A 19,630-nucleotide genomic window follows, 5' to 3' on the forward strand; every position below is an offset into this window, starting at 1 on the left:
ATTTAGGTTATGAAGGACTTTAAATGACAATCTGAGCATTTTGTATTTGATCCTGGAGAAAAGAAATTAAAGACATGAATTGAATGTTAGAATTAGAATTTTAGATATGCTAAACTTCTAGAAAATGTTGGATGAAAATAGTAAGGAAAATATCTTTTCCCCAGCTGTGTATGAGATCTTTACAAAATATCAGCCATGAATTTGGGCATAAAAATTTCACAGGCAAATGCAGAAATGCAGGAATAGTAAGTATATCTTTTCTGTCCATAATGCATTAAAATTACATTTAATAACAGGCTTGTGAATTAGGTGAAAGAAATTTGAATAGATTTAAAATTAAATTGAAACTGAGTAACTTAATCCCAAAGATAGAACAAAGAATAAATCACAGAAACAGCAATTTCATTAAAGATAATGACAATAGTGAGATAATATACCAAAATTTGTAGGATGTAGTCAAAGCAGTACTTAAGAGGAAAAATTGTATCTCTAAACACTTGTATCAATAAAAGAGGGGAAAAGACAAATCAACAAATTGGGCGGACAAGGAAAAAATAGAAAATCAACAATTTAAAAAAACTCCAATTAGACAACAAAAAAGAAATCTTAAAAATCAAAAGAGAAATTAACAAAATTGAAAATAAAATAAATTAAACTAATAAGTACAATTAGAAGCTATTTTTTGGAGGGGGAGAGAGATAAGTCAATGCCTATTCTGATTTTTAAAGAAAGAAGAAAACCATTACTATTCTAGAATAAAAAAGTGTAAAAATTATTATTCCAAAAAATGAAAAAGGTGAATTCATAAGTAATGAAGAAGAAATAAAAGCAACTATTAGGAATTATTTCAACAAGCTAAGTGCCAATAAAGCTTCCAATCTAAATGAAATGGATGAATATTTATAAAAAATGTTAATTATCCAGACTGAAGAAGCTAACAGCAACAACAATCAAAAAAACAAACCGAGGACCAGTTCGATTTACAAGTGAATTCTACCAAACATTTCTAGAACAATTAATTTCTATTTATTTATTTATTTGTAATTTTACAATTTCCCCCCAATCTCATTTCCTTCCCCCCCACCCCCCACAGAAGGCAGTCTGTTAGTCTTTACATTGTTTCCATGGTATACATTGATCTAAGTTGAATGTGATGAGAGAGAAATCATATCCTTAAGGAAAAAAATAAAGTATAAGAGTTAGAAAAATTACTTAAGATAATAATTTTTTAAATAATTAAATGTAATAGTTTTCATTCTTTGTTTAAGCTCCACATTTCTTTCTCTGGATACAGATGGTATTCTCCATCACAGATATCCCAAAATTGTGTCTGATTGTTGCACTGATGGAATGAGCAAGTTCATTAAGGTTGATCATCACCCCCATGTTGCTGTTAGGGTGTAAAATGTTTTTCTGGTTCTGTTCATCTTGCTCAGCATCAGTTCATACAAATTCTTCCAGGCTTCCATAAATTCCAGTTCCATGACATACATATACCACAGTTTATTAAGACATTCCCGAATTGATGGACATTCACTCAATTTTCAATTCTTTGCTACCACAAACAGGACTGCTATGAATATTTTTGTTCAAATGATGTTTTTACCTTTTTTCACCATCTCTTCAGGGTATAGACCCAGTAGTAGTATTGCTAGATCAAAGGGTATGCACATTTTTGTTGCCTTTTGGGAATAATTCCAAATTGCTCTCCAGAAAGTTTGGATGAGTTCACAGCACCACCAACAATGTATTAGTGTCCCAGATTTCCCACATCCCTTCCAACATTGATCATTGTCCTTTCTTATCATATTGGCCTGTCTGAGAGGTGTGAGGTGGTACCTCAAAGATGCTTTAATTTGCATTTCTCTAATAAGTAGTGATGTAGAGCAATTTTTCATATGACTATGGATCACTTTGATTTCTTCATCTGTAAATTGCCTTTGCATATCCTTTGACCATTTATCAATTGGGGAATGGCTTGTAGAACAATTAATTTTGAAGTTACATAAATTTTCTGAAAAATAGTTTTAAAAAGTGTCTTTCCAAATTCCTTCTATTACACAAAAATGGTCATGATACTTAAACCAAAGAGAGTTGAAAACCTAAAAGCTATAAACCAATTTTCCTAATTTATATTGATGTAAAAATTTAAATAAAATACTAGTAAAGAAAGTACAGCATACAGTCCATACACTATGATCAGGCTGGATTTAAACCAGGAATGAGGATTGGTTCAATATTAGAAAAACTTTTAGAATAATTGATCATTTAAATAACAAAACCAACAAAAATCATGACTTTCAATAGGTATAGAAAAAGCATTTAACACACTGAAACACCTATTCTTACATTAAAAACAACAACTGGGGCAGCTAGGTGGCACAGTGGATAGAGCACCAGCCCTGGAGTCAGGAGTACCTGAGTTCAAATTCGACCTCACACTTAATAATTACCTAGCTGTGTGGCCTTGGGCAAGCCACTTAACCTCATTGCCTTGCAAAAAACTAAAAAACAAGACAAAACAAAACAAAAAAACCAACAACAACAACAACAATTGAAAGCATAGGAATGGGTAGAGCTTTCCTTAAAGTATCCTTCACACACACACACACACACACACATCTTATTTATATATTTATCTTAAAGTATAAGGGCAAGTATCTATTAGAATAGTATAGTATTATCTAACTTATGAGGATAAGCTAGAAGCCTTTTCAGTAAGAATAGGGGTAAAACAAGGAAATTCATTACCACAACAGCTTTCAATATTTTACTAGAAAGTGAGTCTCGTTACTTTATACTTTATTCCTCACTTAAATCCAATTCATTTGCAAGTCATGGTACCATCTTTCTGATGTCATGGTCCTCTTCAAGAATGAAGGACAGAAGGGGCAGCTAGGTGGCGCAGTGGATAAAGCACCAGCCCTGGAGCCAGGAGTACCTGGGTTCAAATCCGGTCTCAGACACTTAATAATGACCTAGCTGTGTAGCCTTGGGCAAGCCACTTAACCCCGTTTGCCTTGCAAAAACCTAAAACAAACAAAAAAAAGAATGAAGGACAGGGGAAGCTAGGTGGTGTAGTGGACAGAGTACTGGCCCTGGAATCAGGAGAACCTGAGTTCAAATTCGATCTCAGATACATAATAATTGCCTAGATGTGTGACTTTGGGTATGTCACTTAACCCCATTGCCTTGTAAAAACTAAAAAAAAAAACAGAATGAAAGACAAATAACAATAGAAATTCTAAGAAAATGAAGAAATGAGCAAAGGCAAGGAAGAAAACAAAAACTTCACTTTTTGCATATGGTATGGTACTTAGAGAATCCTAAAAGTTAACTAAAAACTAATAAAAATAATTAAGTTCAGTAAAGTTGCAGGATATACAAGACAGAGAAATTCCATTTAAAAGAACTATGAATAGTAGACCATAGTATAAAATATTTGTGAATTTACCTGATAAGATACAGGAATTATATAAACATAAGTACAAAGTCCTCTTCACAAAATAGTGATCTAAATATTGGAGAAATATTAATTGCTTGTGGATAGATCAAGTCAATATAATGAAAATGACAATGCTCTTAATTTACTTATCTAGTGCCATACAAGTCAAATTACCAAAGAATTGCTTTATAGATCTAGAAAAATAATAACGAAATTCATCAGGAGGAACAAAAGGCCAAGAGTCTCAAGGGAATTAATGAGAATATGGAAAGAAAGGAATCTAGCAATGACAGATCTCAAAATAGAACTCATCAAACCACTTGCTATTATTTAAGAATAGAGAGATGGACCAGTGGAACAGATTAGATATGCAATATACAGAAATAAATAAGTACAGTAATTTGGTCTGATAAATCCAAAGATCCTAGTTATTGTGGCAAGAATTCAGTATTTGACCAAAAACCTAGTCATAAAAGGTGACATGAATGGCAGATTGGAGGAACAAGGAAGAGATTAACTGTTAAATCAATCATGAAGCAATAAACTCGTAATCAAACAAAAAAAAAACAAGGAGCAAAGAAGGTAAAATGAAAATTTTGGTTACATATAATTAATAAGCATTTGCTTATACAAAACTAAGGCAGTTAAAAATAGGAGAGAAATAAATTGGGGAAAAACCTTTAATAAAGGTCTCAATTTTAAGACATAGGGAACTGATTCAAGTTTATAGGATTAAGAGTTATTCCCTAATTGATAAGTGGGTCAAAGGATTATAAATAGGCACTTTTCAGAGGAAGAAATTCAAACTGTCAACTATTATATAAAAAAATACTCTGGATCACAAATAATGTGAGGACTACAAATTAAAAGAATTCTGAGGTTTTACTTCACACTCATGTGAATGACAAACTTAAAAAAAGACAAAAGTTATGATTTTATATTGATTAGTATACATATAGAAAGAGTATAATATATATTAATAGGCAGTGTCAAAAGTTATGATTTTGTATTGATTAAAATACACAATATATAAATGTTTATAAATTTAATAATTATTTAATTCCTAGAGGTTCTTTTCACAGGCAATCTCTGGTTCTGAGAAAACAGTGAAAATAGAGTAACATAAGTCTCTGACGTGTCCTCATTGTATGACCCTGGACAAAGTTAACTTAGCCCCTCAGTGGTCCAAGAAAATCTCCATCACTGTAAATTGCTGATCTGTCTTAGTAGAGACAGCTTTGTCAATTGATGAGCATTTATTAAGGAGATTAAGTGAATGAGTGAAAGACCTGAAATTAGGAAAACTCATCTTTGTGAACTCAAATCTGATTTCAAGCAAAGCTTTGTGACCCTAGGCAAATCCCTGAAACCTGTTTGTCTCAGTTTCCTCAATTGTGAAATGAGCTGGGGAAGGAAATGGCAAACCATTCCAGAATCTTTGCTAAAAAAAACAACATATGACTTAAATGACTGAACAACAATATCAACAAACTATGAAGCAACAGCTAGAAGAACTCAATGGACCTATGTTCAAATCATTCCTGAGATACTTAGAAGCTGGGTGACTGAGCAAGTTGCTTTATTTTTATGAACCTTAGTTTCCCTCAACTGTAAAAAAGAGAATAATTAAAACACAACTACCCCCATAAAGGGCTTGTGAAGAACAAATGACAAAATGCTGTGCCACACCTAAAACACTTAGGCGGTTAGTAGGTGTAGGAATAATTAGGTAGTCTTCTCAATGCAAGGGATTTGGGGGTTAAGGATTTTGATTAGGCTAGGAAAAAATGGCAACAGCTTGAATCTTGAAAAAAGTAAAAAGTTGAGATTCGGCCTTCCTGATCCTGCCTTCTTTGTATCATGTGTTCCCTTTTATATTGTCTCACTAGTTAACACCTAGAAATCAGTGACTGATCTTGATTTTTCTTTTTATCCCTGTAAAACAGGAATAATAGTAACATCTTCCCAGGGTTATTTTGAATATAAAAATGAGATAACATTTGTAAAATGCTAAACACATTACCTGGCAAAGGGTAGGCACTATATAATGTTAGCTAGAATTATTATTGCTGTTGTTAACTGTGTGATCCTAGATAAATCACACAATTTCTGCTTGACTCAGTTTCCTCAACTGTAACAGGGTTGTTGTGAAGATCAAGTGAGATAATATTTGTCAAATTAAGCATAGTACATTTTAGATAGTAAGATTTAGCAGAGTACATTTTAGATACTTGCTATTTGCCTTCCCCTAGACCTCCCCACCACAACCTACTGGAATGTTCAACTCTTCTATTAAAATTTGCCTATAAGAATAGCATTCATTCATTTTCCACACCTTTTCTCTCCCTCCTATTTTCCCTTTTGCTCTCCCTTGAAGACTCTGAATAAAGCTTGGATAATGACTCCACACTTAAGGGATCTACTGGTGCCAGCTCAAAATGGCTTTTTAATGTAAACAGTTACATCACAGAAATTGGCAAGCACTACAATTTAGTGTTTGATTAATTATTTTGTCAATTGTTTATATTTGAGAGTGAAGACAAAAATATTTGTCATTTAGATTAAACTTAAATGTATCCTGTCTATATTCCCTCACTCCCTCTTCTCTAGAACTGGTTGTTAAACATTTACTAGTATCTTATACTATACCTATAATTCCCTCATAACATTTGGCAAATGCTCTTAAAGTCTTAGACCCCACCCCATTGCCAAGGGAAAAGCCTCAAAGCACAGACTCAGAGATTAATTCAGGGTGAGGCTCATATCCTAGACAAACCTCTCTGAGGTTAGTAAGGACATCCCCAAATGTTTCAAAGTTCTAAAAACATACCAGACACATAGTTTTCTACTTCTTCTGCATCTCTGGGGCAGTCTCGGACTCACACATATTTGACAATGATCTCTCAAGGGTAGGAAGAGAAGATCCTTGAGTTCTCTATCTAGAGTCTCAGGGTTTCAAAAATACCAGAATACTTACTGTTTTCTTTTGATTCAACTCAGTGGTCACATCTTCCTGAATCTAAATTGTGCTGTGATTTGGGTTAATAGGCTTTTTTTTTTTAGTTTTTTTTTGCAAGGCAATGGGGTTAAGTGGCTTGCCCAAGGCTAGGTAATTATTAAGTGTCTGAGGTCATATTTGAACTCAGGTACTCCTGACTGCCGGGCTGGTGCTCTATCCACTGTGCCACCTAGCCACCCCTGGTTAATAGGCTTCTAAGGATCCCTGACCTGTATTTTTTTAAAGGTTTGATCTTTAATATCCAGACCATTTTCATTTTGAACTTTTTGTAGCATTTGTTGGCCTACTTTTTTTTTTTTTTGGCTAGGCAATGGGGTTAAGTGGCTTGCCCAAGGCCACACAGCTAGGTAATTATTTTATTAAGTGTCTGAGACTGGATTTGAACCCAGGTACTCCTAACTCCAGGGCTGGTGCTTTATCCACTGCACCACCTAGCTGCCCCATTGGTCTACTTTCTACTAAACTTTTTCTATTTTTCCCAGAATTTCCTGTCAAATAAAGAATTTTTACTAAAATAGAATTTTTACTAAAATAATTTATGTTCTTAGGTTTAATAAACACTGATTTATTGAATTTTTTGTTTCTGAATTTTCCTTAGCTAATTTGACTTAAATTTCTATATTTTCATTCAGTACCAATTTTGAGGATTACTACTTTGTAGCATAATTTAAAGTCTGAATGTGTTTCTATCCATTCTTCTTCCTTAAAACAATTATTTCCCTTGAAATCTTTTGCCCCTCCAAATGACTTTTGTGATACTGAATAGCTCTATTACATTAAATTTATAAATTATTTTGTCATTTTTAAATGATATTAGCATGATCCTGTTAAGAGTATTGAATAGCTCTTCAATGTTTTGTGGTATCTCTATGTCATAAATTTGCCTAATATCTAAAGATATTTAAATATTTTATGCATTTTGTAATTATTTGGATGTCTATTATTTTTACCTGAAGACTGTAATTACTATATAGAAATGCTGTTAATTTTTTTTGAGTTTCTTTTATTCTTGATTCTTGATTCAGTCATCTAGAAGGAAGCTCATAGAAATGGTAGTAACCATATGGATAGATTCATCTATGTTTTTTATTATTTTTTGTCATTTTCTTTTATTTTGTCATTACCATTGCAAGCATTTTTAGAATTATATAAAATAATAGCAGAAAAATGATGCATCCTTGGTGCATTCTGGTATTTATTGTGAAAGTTTTTAGTGTTCCCTTATTCTATACATTGCTAGCTTTTGTTTTAAGACATAAGCTTTTTATCATCTTTTAAAAAAGAGTTCTATGCCTATGCCTTAAAAGAATTTGACTATGAATGAGTAGTACTTTGTCAAAGGATTTTCCTGAATGTATTGGTCATTATGGTTTTGGATTTTTTTTGGTTTTGAAATAAATAATAGTTACTTTCCTAATACAGAATCAATCTTGTATTCATGGCATAAATCCAACTTGATCATAGTGAATACATTTTTTAATGCTATTATCTTTTGCTAGGTTTTTGTTTAAAATTTTTGAATCAATATTCATTAAGGACATTAGTCTGTAGGACTCTTATTTTTTCCTGGTCTAGATATTAGATCTTTATTTGTCTCATAAAAAATTGGTAGAATATTTTTTCTCAATTTTTATACAACTAGTACATATATTAATTGCTCTTTGAAAGTTCAATAGAACTCAATTGTAAATCCATTTGGACCAGTTTCCCCCCCTTTTTTTCAGTTCCTTTATAATTAGTTTAATTTATTTTCCTGAAACTATATTATCACTCTTCATAGCAGACCAAACAGAAGCAAAAGTAACAATTTGGCAGCTTTGATTTGTCTCTGTTACCAGTTTTGATTTGACCTTACAAGCAATAACCCTACTCTCCCTTCTTTGATTTTTCTCTTTCTCCCACATAGTTAAAAAGGAAACAACTCTTTTGTGATTTTTAGCTTTCTCAGGCAACCTCAGCTCATTCTGAGTTTTAGAAATGATTGTTAATTGATAGAATGAACACTTCTGGGACTATTTTTATAGAGCCACAATATGATTTTTTTATTTATCCTTTGATGCCTGCTCTTCTTTTTTCTTCTACAAAAATCTATTAAACTTTTTTCTCTCTTTTCTTCTTTGCATTTCCTGGAAGGATAGCTACTTTCTTTCTCTAAGCTAGAACCAGTTGCTCCAGCCCACACTGTTGGAGCAATATGGCCCCAGCTCATGTAGCTGGATTTATGTTGATCTAAGCTTTTCTTCTCTCCTCTGCTGGGCTTCTTGCCATTTCCTTCTCTTTCTCTTTTCTCTTTTCTTTCTTTTCTTTCCTCTAAATTCTTTTCCTGGACCTATGTGAATCTAAATTTTTCTTCTCTTTTTCAATGAAGCTATTTCTTTTCCAGGCCCATGACTAAAAATATGAACCCAGGTCTAAGCTTTTTCTCTCTCTCCTTTTCAATGAAACTACTTATTTCTGAGCCGTTAACTAACAACATGGACCCAGCTCTAGGGCCAGACTCACTCTGATCTAATCTCAGTCTTTTTTTAATGGCAGTTTTCCTTTCCTCACCCTCTCGGACTCTCTTGTCTTGACCTTTGTCATTCAGCTGTCCTAAAGTAACTTATTGTCTCAAGTTGAATTAAACCTATGAACTGTTTGCTGTCTGTAATATGTGAATTTTGCAGGCCTGTGAACTAAAAATCTGAACTTTTACACCTCTGGGGTCAGAATTGGAAGTTCTTCACTTAAAGAACCCTGATCTTAGGGACCACCCAATTCACCGTCATCAAAACTAACAAGAAATTTGAAAAGGACAAGTCTGACAATCAAGTTGAAAAAATAAGCTGCATAGGACAAAGTATAGGACAAAGGAACTGAGCTGGTTAGACAAGGATTCATATTTTTTAAAAAGACCAGGGGAATTTTATGTGACAGCAAAGGCTCACAGGGATTGAAAATTCCCTTCATGAATCAGTTCATATTCCAACTCTAATTTCTCCCTACTCCCTTTTAAAAATATTTTTTCCCTTGGCCTGTATTCATTGTAAGCCACTCTCACCCTCACCTCCCCATTTAAGGGTGGAAACTTTAGTCTCTTCTCATTGTGTGGTAGTACCTACCATATAATTGGCTCTTAATTTTTATTGCTTGACACAGGATCCAGCACACAACATCTGACCCAACAGAACAGGAGAGGAGTTAGTAAGAAGAGACTGAAGATCTTAAGTATCTGGAACTTTTTTGGAAGTCCACATGGCAAGACCTTTCCATAGAATATAGTTTACAGCTGTATTTTTTTTTTAAGTTTTTGCAAGGCAATGGGGCTAAGTGGCTTGCCCAAGGCCACACAGCTAGGTAATTATTGTCTGAGGCTGGATTTCAACTCAGGTACTCCTGACTCCAAGGCCAGTGCTCTATCCACTGTGCCACCTAGCCATCCCTACAGTTATATTTTTATATAATTCTCCTGCCAGGAGATTATGAAGGAGCTATATCTTCTCTAAACTTAGGTCTTCCAGAATCTAACATGATGCTCTAAACAACACATGACCACATAATAAAGACTTGTTCAATTGAAATGAATTGAAATTATTCTTTATATCAAAACAACAGCAGACTTTTCTGATCTTTGATCTTTTATACCTGTGCAAAGTAGCTTCAAAGGAAAAAACAGTGTAGTTAAAAAAACAAAACAACTCTTCTAAAAATCAGAGTTATCCAGAAATTGAAGGAAATGAGTAATTCATTCACTGCTGGTCTTCAGTTTGACTGTTTCTTTGAGTTGGAACCTTTTGGAGGCTGCCATTTCTGGTTTCCTGAATCACAACCTTGAGAGAGCACTTGGGTCTGCCTCCATTTCACTGCAGATGTGGAAGACAATTATCTTGATTCTTTGGTTCCAGAGAAGCTGATGTAATGCCCATATGATAAAAACCATCAGATTAGGGCTTGCAGGTTCCTTTATCATCTGATCAAATGCAGAAAGAACCACCCTGATGTTGCAAACAAATTGTCTACATGTCCACCAAGTTTCCTGGAGTTAAATCAGATACCACATCTCAAGCTGTGATGAACAGGATGTTGTCACAGGTCCAGGAGCTACAGATGTGAGATTCTGACAGTGAACATGGCAGTGCCCTCCTTGTGATGAAGACTGGGATAAAGATTTCTGGGAACAGTTCAGCACTACCTTCAACTGAGGCACTGCTAACTGCAGTGGCAATAACAAACAGCCTTGCAATAATGAAGTTGTGGAACATAAAGAGTAATCTGGGTTCAGGCATGCAGGTTCCCAAGTTTCTGCCATATGTATTACCATGGAAAAGCAATGGAAATGGACAGTAACTGAAACTCTGTCTCATCAAATGATAGACCCAAGAAGATACTTTTGCCTTCTGCTACTATCAGTGGGTTCTTCATTTCCCTTCCTAATATTACTTCAGAAAGATAAACTGTTACTCAAATCGACCAGTTCCCTTTTTTCTCCTCTCCTCCACTTCCCTATCTTGAATTCTTTTTGCCATGCCTCCTCAGAAAAATCTTTTCAAATAAACCAGAGATGTATTAAAATAAAAATCTATTAAAAATCTAAGTTGGTTAGTGAATTCTCTTTAATTTCCCTTTTTAATTCTTCAGAGAACTCTCATTTTCTTCCTCATCTGAATTGTTTCTGTTCCAATCTTAGAATTTCCCATCCCTCTAAGTTGACTTCACTTGTAAAATATTAGTCCATTCAATCAACATGAATTTATTAAGCCCTTACTAGTCATTATGTACTATTATGTACTAGTCATTCTGCAAAGTGTTTGCTCATAAAAAGAATGTTATCCTATCTAACCTTCCTCTGAAACTTTTAAAATCTGTTCCCTCAAAATCTAGGGTTTGAGAACTATGCTCAGCTTACTCCTACTTTTCTATTTTCTACAGTACTCCTAGGTAGTCATATCTTCTCCTAAGTTCACCATAATTTTTACCCCAGAAACTAATTCTTTCCTAATGATGAAAATTGAGAGAAATGATTATTTTGTGTTAATAAACAATTATTAAATTAAGATTAACACATACCCTTTACAACTGTTTTTAGTTTCTACCATCTCTAGTGTTGGCTAGCTTAGTTTACTAAAGACCTCCAGAGATATTGCCAGTCTTTTGCCATCTGAAGACTCCATTCCAATACATCAAGGAAAGATCTTCATACTTTGTAAAGGGAAAACAAGAAATAGGCAGACTTTCACACTTTAACATATTATCTCTATTATCTGTTCCTTACTTTTCTGTGATTATATCAACTGGGCTGGAGGCCTCCAACTCTTTTCCATTATCCTATCCAATTAAATATCTGATAAAACCATCAAATCCCATAGACTGCTTTTGACATATCCATTCAGGAGAGTGCTAAAGCCTACTAATACTGTCTCAAGACAATTATTAAATTTTTAGTGTGAGCTTTTATACTTCAGAAATCAGCAACTGCTTCAAAGCAAGATTAGTTTTTTTGTTTTGTTGATTATCTAGATTTATGAAAGTCATAAAGAAAATGTTGCTTTTTGTTTTTTTAAGATTCTACATGAATTTTCTTATTTTTATTTTTACATTTTTTTTACCCCAGCTACATGCAAAAGCAAATCTCAACATTTACTCCAAAACTTGAGTTCAAATTCTCTCCCTTCCTCCCAACCCATTCCCCACATTGAACAAGCCAGTTACTTGGTATAGGCTAAAAATGTGTAGTTATGAAACATTACTACAATAGTCATGTTGTAAATGTAAGCATAATCCTCTCCCACTCCACAAAGGGAAACCTCAAAAAAAAATAAAATGGGGGGAAGAGTGTGATTCAGTCTGTATTCAGATACCATTAGCTCTTTCTTTGGGCTGGATAGCATTCTTTATCATAAATCCAATAGAAAAATTGCTTCAATATTTTTCCCACAGTTACTATTTTTTTTGCAAGGCAAATGGGGCTAAGTGGCTTACCCAAGGCCACACAGTATTAAGTGACTGAGGCCAGATTTGAACTCAGGTACTCCTGCCACTGTGCCACGTAGCCGTCCTCCACAGTTACTATTGCTAGTTGTATTTCTCTCCATCCCAATCTCTTCAATTCATTCTATTCTCTCTCCCCTTTCACTCTGTCCCTCCTCAAAAGTGTATCTGACTACTCTTTCTCTCTCACAATCTTCCCTTTCTTCTATCATCTATACCCCCCTTCCCTCCCCCATTCCCTTTCTCCCAGCCCTTTCCTCTAGGGTAAGATAGATTTCTATACCCAACTGAGTGTATATGTTATTTCCTCTCTGAGCCACTTCCAATGAAAGTAAAGGCTCACTCTCTCCCCCATCTTCTTTTCCCACTCTATTGCAAAAGTTTTTTCTTGCCTCTTCTACATGAAATAACTTACCCCATTCTACTTCTCCTTTCCTTATCTCCCCAGCACATTCCTTTCTCACCTATTAACTACATCTTTTTAATATCTTATACCTTCAAATTCAACTCCCTCCTATGCTTTGTCCAAGTATGCTCCTTCTAACTGCCCTAATAAATAAAAAAGTTCATATGAGTTATCAGTATCTTCTTTCCATGCAGGAATAGAAGCAGTTCAACATCATTAAGTCCCTTATAATTTGCTCTTCCCATCCACCCTATCTATGCTTCACCCCTACCAAGTCCTATACTTGAAGATCAAATTTTCTGCTCAGGGGCAGCTAGGTGGTGTAGTGGATAAAGCCCTGAAGTCAGGAGTACCTGGGTTCAAATCCGGTCTCAGACACTTAATAATTACCTAGCTGTGTGGCCTTGGGCCACTTAACCCTGTTTGCCTTGCAAAAACCTAAAAATAAAAATTTCTGTTCAACTTTGCTTGTTTCATTAGGAAAGTTTGAAAGTCCCCTATTTCATTGAATATTCATCTTTTTCCCTGAAAGAGTATGTTTAGTTTTGCTGGATAGTTGATTCTTAGTTTTAATTCAAGCTCTTTTGCCTTCCTGAATATCATATTCTAAGCCCTATGAGCCCTTAATGTAGAAGCTGCTAAATTTTGTGTTATTCTGACTGTTGCTCCATGATATTTGAATTGTTTCTTTCTGGTTGCTTATAATATTTTCTTCTTGATTTGGGAGTTTTGAAATTTGGCTATAAAATTCCTAGCAGATTTCATTTGGGGATCTCTTTCCGGAAGTGATTGGTGGATTTCTTCAATTTCTATTTTATTCTCTGTTTCTCAGATATCAGGGCAATTTTCCTCGATTACTTCTTGAAAAATGAAGCCTAGGCTTTTTTCTGTTCATGAGTTTCAGAAAGTCTGATAACTTTTAAATGTTTAAATTATCTCTCCTAGATGTGTTTTCCAGGTCAGTGAAGTTTTCCAATGAGCTATTTCAGATTTTCTTCTAGTTTTTTTTCATTCTTTTGGTTTTGTTTTATTGTTTCTTAATTTCTCACAAAGTCATCAGCTTCCCTTAGCTCCATTCTACATTTGAAGGAATTATTTTATTCAGACAACTTTTATATTTTCTTTTCTATCTGGTCAATTCTTTTTTTAAAGCCTTCTTCTCCTCATTGACTTTGTGGATTGCTTTTTCCATTTGACCCAAACTGGTTTCTAAGATGTTATCTTCAGTATGTTTTTCCCCAAGCTGCTGGCTTCATTTTCATGATTTTCCCACATCATTCTCAATTCTCTTCCCAATTTTTCCTCTATCTCCTTTACTTGATTTTCAATTTTTTTTAACTCTTCCATAGCCTGAAACCAATTCATATTATTTTTGGAGGCATTGGATACAGAATTTTTGACTTTGTTTTCTTCTGAATGTGTATTTTGATCCTCCATAGGACCAAAGTAATTGTCCATAGTTGGATTTTTTCTTCTGTTATTTGCTCTTTTCCCCAGCCTATGATTTGATTTTTCAGCTCTTTGTTAGGGTTAGGGCTCTGCTCCCAATGTGGAGGATGTACTGTCCCAAGTTTTTGAGGGTTTGTGCAGCTGTTTTCAGGAACACCCCCCCCCAGGGACCTCAATTATTCCAAGGTTTCTGACTGCTCTACTGGCCTGTGCTCTGGTCTGTGGATGATCACAGGTACTCCCTTCTGCCCTGGAATTGTGAGGAAGGTCTCTGAACTTCTACGGCAGTAAAGCTCCTTTACCTGAGATTGGGGTCCAGACTGCAACCTCAATCTGAGTATGAGTGAAGCCACAGAATCCTGCCTCAGAAACAGCAAAGAGACCTCTGCAATCTCCAGATGCCCTTAGCATCTGTAAACTGACTGCTCTGGAAACAGCTGCTGGGTGGCTCCCCAATCTTGCTCCTGGCTCCTGGGTAGGTCTGTGCTGAAACCTGCACTGAACTGGGTTCTACTCTCTCACTCTGTTGCAGCAGAGTTTTCCTGCTGAGTTTTCCAATTGTCCTTGGCAATCCCTGACACTGACACCACTGCCATGGACCCAGGCACTGCCAGGGACCCAGACTCCCCACCATGTGTTCCTGGGTGGCTGAAACTGGTTCGCTTCTATATGGCCCAGGCTGTGCTGCAGGCCATTTCTAACCCCGGTGTAATAGACCTTTCCCACAAATCTTCCAAGTCATGTTGGGCTGGAAAATTATTTCACTCAGTCTTTTTGTGGGTTCTGCCATTCTAGATTTAGGTTAGGGTCATTATTTAAAGGTGTTTGGAGTGGTTTGAGGGAGAGCTTGTAGGAGTTCCAGCCTTTACTCCACCATCTTGGCTCTGCCCTTCATGACAGTATCCTGAATTTTCTCAACAGATTCCTATAATACATATAATAACATTGTCCTTCATTTTCAAAAAAGGCCATGACACCAGGGGGGGTAATACCATGACAAATACATGAATTGGATTTGAGTGAGGGGATACTATGCTGTCATCAGCCTCACTTTCCTCTCCAGAGCCATCTCTGTCTAGTGGCCAGATATGAATCGGGATGACTGGAGATGGCCCTAGATGCAAGGCCATCATGTTTAAGTAACTTACCCAAGACCACACAGCTAGGTTCTGAGGTCACATTGAACTCAGGTGCTAAGTAGATCTAAACTCACTAGGGCAAGTAAGATAACTTGAAAAAAACATACAAAATCAGAAGAGTTTCCAAAAAGTGAGGGACTCCCAGAAGGAATTCAAGCACTCGGGGGTCAACTACTTAGAGTATCTAAAGTCATCAGACCTTATTCTGTGTTTCTCTGAAAAGCCATATAATATTCATGCCATACTGGGGCATACACTCAGAAGTAAAATTTTGAAAATCACCATTATTAAGCTACCGTGATGTATTCTGGGACAATTGCTATATGCCAGTATTTTAAGGATATAATTTCAATACTATTTAAATCAGCTTCCATACTCATAACAGTCTTCCATACTCATAATATATCTGTATATAATTGCTTATAAACATGCAAAATCTTTCTCAAACTGTATTGTAACACATTAGAAAACTGTCTAATTACAGTGAAATAAAGGAAAATACTCATTTTTCTCTATTGGAACTGTGCAATTCAAGAAAAAAATACTGGATGGAGAATCTATACACTAAGTCTCTGAAAATGCATATGGATTATAGCTACATAGAGACAAGGTTCTTATAAATGTAATACCAAAGCTAGGGCTATTCCCACAACTTTCCCTTAGGGGCTTAGCTTTTTATGGTATGATTGTTATTTCAGATGTCTCTCTTCTGTATCTTGTTTGTACATATTCATTTGCATGTGTCTGACCTTCTTTAGACTGTAAGTTTCTTGAAGGCATGTCTTTTGCCATTCTTTATATCCCCAGAATTTAGCACAGTACACTAGAATTTATAAGGATTAGGAAAGAGTTCCTGTTAGTAGGATTTTAGCTGGCTCCTGAAGGAAGTCAGGAAAGACAAGAGGCAGAAAGAAGAGGAAGAACATTCTAGGCATGGGGAACAGCCAGTGAAAATGACTGGAGTTGAAAGATAGAGTGTGTATTATTCAAAGAACAACTGGAGGCCACTGGTATCCCTGAAAAGGACCAGAGAGTAAGGTGTAAGAAGAAGGGTAGAGGTTTAGAGGGAAACCATGTTATGAAGGGCCCTGAAAGCCCAAAGAATTTTTTATTTGATCTTGTAGAAGATGATAGAAAGCCACTGGAATTCAGTGTGTAGGAGGATGACATGTTCATAACTATGCTTAAGGAAGATCATTTTGATGGCTGAATGGAAAACAGATGGAATGGGGAGAATCTTGAGGCAGGCAGACCTAAGCTATTGCAATAGTCCAGGGATGACATATTGAAAGGGTCAGCAGAGGGGAAAAAAGGGGGATGTATGTGAAAGATGTTGTGGAAATAAAATCAATGGACCTTGACAATAGATTGGATATGTATATTGGCTAGATGGCATTCAGAGATGAATTTAGTAAGGGTGTAGGCTTTAAATAACATGTTAAATCCCACTATCCCAGGAAAGGGAAGAAGATACCTTTAGTATGTTTTGGGAAGAGGAATAGTTAGACTTCTACTCTTGCTATATCTTTTCCAGAAAGAGTCCTTAATAAAGCTCATTGATATTTGATTGATTAGATGATATTGGGGCCCTGATTGGTGCAAACTACAATATTAAAGAGCTTATTATCTTTCATTGGTTGGAGGAGATTAAAGAGATAACTGGTAATTGGTATTGGAGAGAATATACCAGAATGGGGTTTAGAGATATTATCATTAGAAACACTCCATGGATCTTCAGAGGTATCCCCTAGAAGCCTGAGGAGAAAGATCCTCACTCTGGGAGAATTGATATAAGACCCTCAGAATTTGTAAAGATTAGGATAGTATAGACATGTTTTAGGATTTCATCAAGAATATTTAAAATCTCTCTGTTGTCTATTCTTTACTTTCTGTGATTACTTTCTTAAAAATTTTTATTTATTGAAGGCAATGGTACTAAATGACTTGCCTAAGGTCCCACAGCTAAGTAAGTATAAAGTGTCTGAGGTCACATTTGAATTCAGGTCCTCCTAACTCCAGGGCCCTTGCTCTATCCACTGTGCCACCTAGCTGCCCTTTCCATGATTATATTAAGTAGGCTTGGGTAGTAGTGGAGATTAAATTCTACTCTCTCTCCAATGAGGGTAGGGATTGTCTTTTGTTTCTTTTTGCATTTAACCTCAAGCATTTAACCCAGTCAATACATAGTGAGTATGGTCTGATCAATTAGAAGTCATATCAGTTTCTTTGAAAAAGGTTTTGTGTGGTTGAAGGTCCAAGTGACTACACCTGTAATGAATTTAGTATCAACAAAAACAATTATCCTTTCTTCATCTTCTAAATATCTTGCATTGTGTTCTCTGACTACATTAACACCTGTGATGGCAAAATTTCAAGGATCTGCCTCACAAAGCCTAGGTTAGTTTTTTCTTTTTTTCCTCAGAAAATATTGAAACCATACTCAGGACTAAATTGACTCAGGGAACTAAAGGCCCAGGACATTGATATGGATTCTTGATGCTATAAGAACAAGCCATGGTACCTGACTTCCCTCTCAGGTTCACCACTGGTGAACCTATCTATCACATGGATGATAGAGTCAGGAAAATGACACCTGACTAACCAATGCAGTATCCTTGCTGAGTATCCTTCATTTGCTCTGAATAGCCTTCTCCTGCTATGGCTAAGTAAACTAGTGTTAGCAAGGTATGCTACAAGTGTCTCATATCATTTCAATCTCAAATCTGAGCTACCAAACCAATCTGAATCAAGCCTGGTCTCGTTTATCTATTATATTATTGTTTCTAATCCCTGAAAAGCAATACATTTCAGGATGAAAACTAGACAGATGAAGCTAGAACAGAATGTTAATGCTCACTCAGCTAACTTATATATACTTATATATGAGCAGAAAAATCATCAAGAAAGAGGAGAGGAGAGAAGAGGAGGGGAAGGGAGGGGAGGAGAAAGGAGAGGGAGGGATAGGGAAGGGAAGGGAGGGGAGGGGAGAAAGAGAGGAGAAGAAGAAGAAGGAGAAGGATAACTGGGATAGAACCTTAGGAGAAACTCACAATTTCTTCCAGCTCCAACATTCTATGATTCTTCAGTTCCATGATTCTATGAGTTCATAGAAGACATAGATCAATCTATACAAGAGGGACTGTTTAGAAACTTGAGCTGGGTCTTGAAGGATGGCTATGATATGGCTAGGTAAAGAGGACTGGGGAGGGCTGAAGGAATGGAATGACTGCAGAAATGGTCAAGGCATTCCCCAGAGGTTAGTGAATGTAGCAGTCATTTTGAAAGTGCTTGAAATGAATTTGTGTAGATGGGATTAGGTAAGGAAGGCCTTTGAAAATCAAACTAGAGAGGAAGTTATGAGAAATCAAGATTTTGTTGTTTATTTTTTCCAACAGATGAGATAAAATAAAAACAGTGTTTTAAGGAAGATTCATTTGACAGACATGTAGAATTTGGCTAATCTGATTTGGATTTCATATTTCAGAGGGTATAATGGACCAATTCAAAGCCCCATCTCCATGAACTAACGCATTATCTGGCATCATAAAATGAATCCAGGCATCTCCAGAGAGATATATTTGCTATTCAGATTTTTGTTTTGTTTCTCCCAAAATAAAATGCCTTGAGTAATTTTTTTAGTCTTTGTTCCTAATAGGAGAAAATAGCATTCAGAGTTTTGCTTGCTAATCTCATTCTGTTGAAAAAAAGAAACCAACCATTGTTAAGGGTTTATAATATATTTCTATTTTATCTTCTTAGGTCAAAGTTCTTTATTGTTTAGTTTCATTTATAGATTGAAAAATAGTAATATCTCTTAGATTTAGTAAAAGAAGTAGGATGTTGAATGAATTTCTAATTTTTTGTTCTGGTGCTTCTTATTAAGCTATTCTTTAACACAGAAGAGGACTATAGATCTTTAAAGAAAGAAGTCAGGATCATAGATTTGGAGCTGGAAAGGACCTTAGGGACCATCAAGACAAAACTCCTCTTTTAAGGATGGGGAAACTGAAGCCCAAAGCTAGGTGACTTGGCCATGGGATTGTGAATGGGGTTGCAAAAAATTCAAAAACATCAAAGGTTAACCTTAACCTTATTCAAAGACAAAATTTCTGAAACTAATCCTCAAGAAATTGTCATTCTGGGGGTGGCTAGGTGGTGCAGTGGATAGAGCACCAGCCTTGGAGTCAGGAGTACCTGGGTTCAAA

At 35.6% G+C, this 19,630-nt stretch overlaps 1 pseudogene; it reads left to right on the top strand.

The window, feature by feature from the left end:
• The first annotated feature begins 195 nt into the window (after positions 1-195).
• On the top strand, positions 196-10,790 carry LOC141494245 (gametocyte-specific factor 1-like; annotated as a pseudogene).
• The last annotated feature ends 8,840 nt before the right edge of the window (positions 10,791-19,630 follow it).

Source organism: Macrotis lagotis, chromosome 7, assembly GCF_037893015.1.
Source record: "Macrotis lagotis isolate mMagLag1 chromosome 7, bilby.v1.9.chrom.fasta, whole genome shotgun sequence".
NCBI classification, from domain to species: domain Eukaryota; kingdom Metazoa; phylum Chordata; class Mammalia; order Peramelemorphia; family Peramelidae; genus Macrotis; species Macrotis lagotis.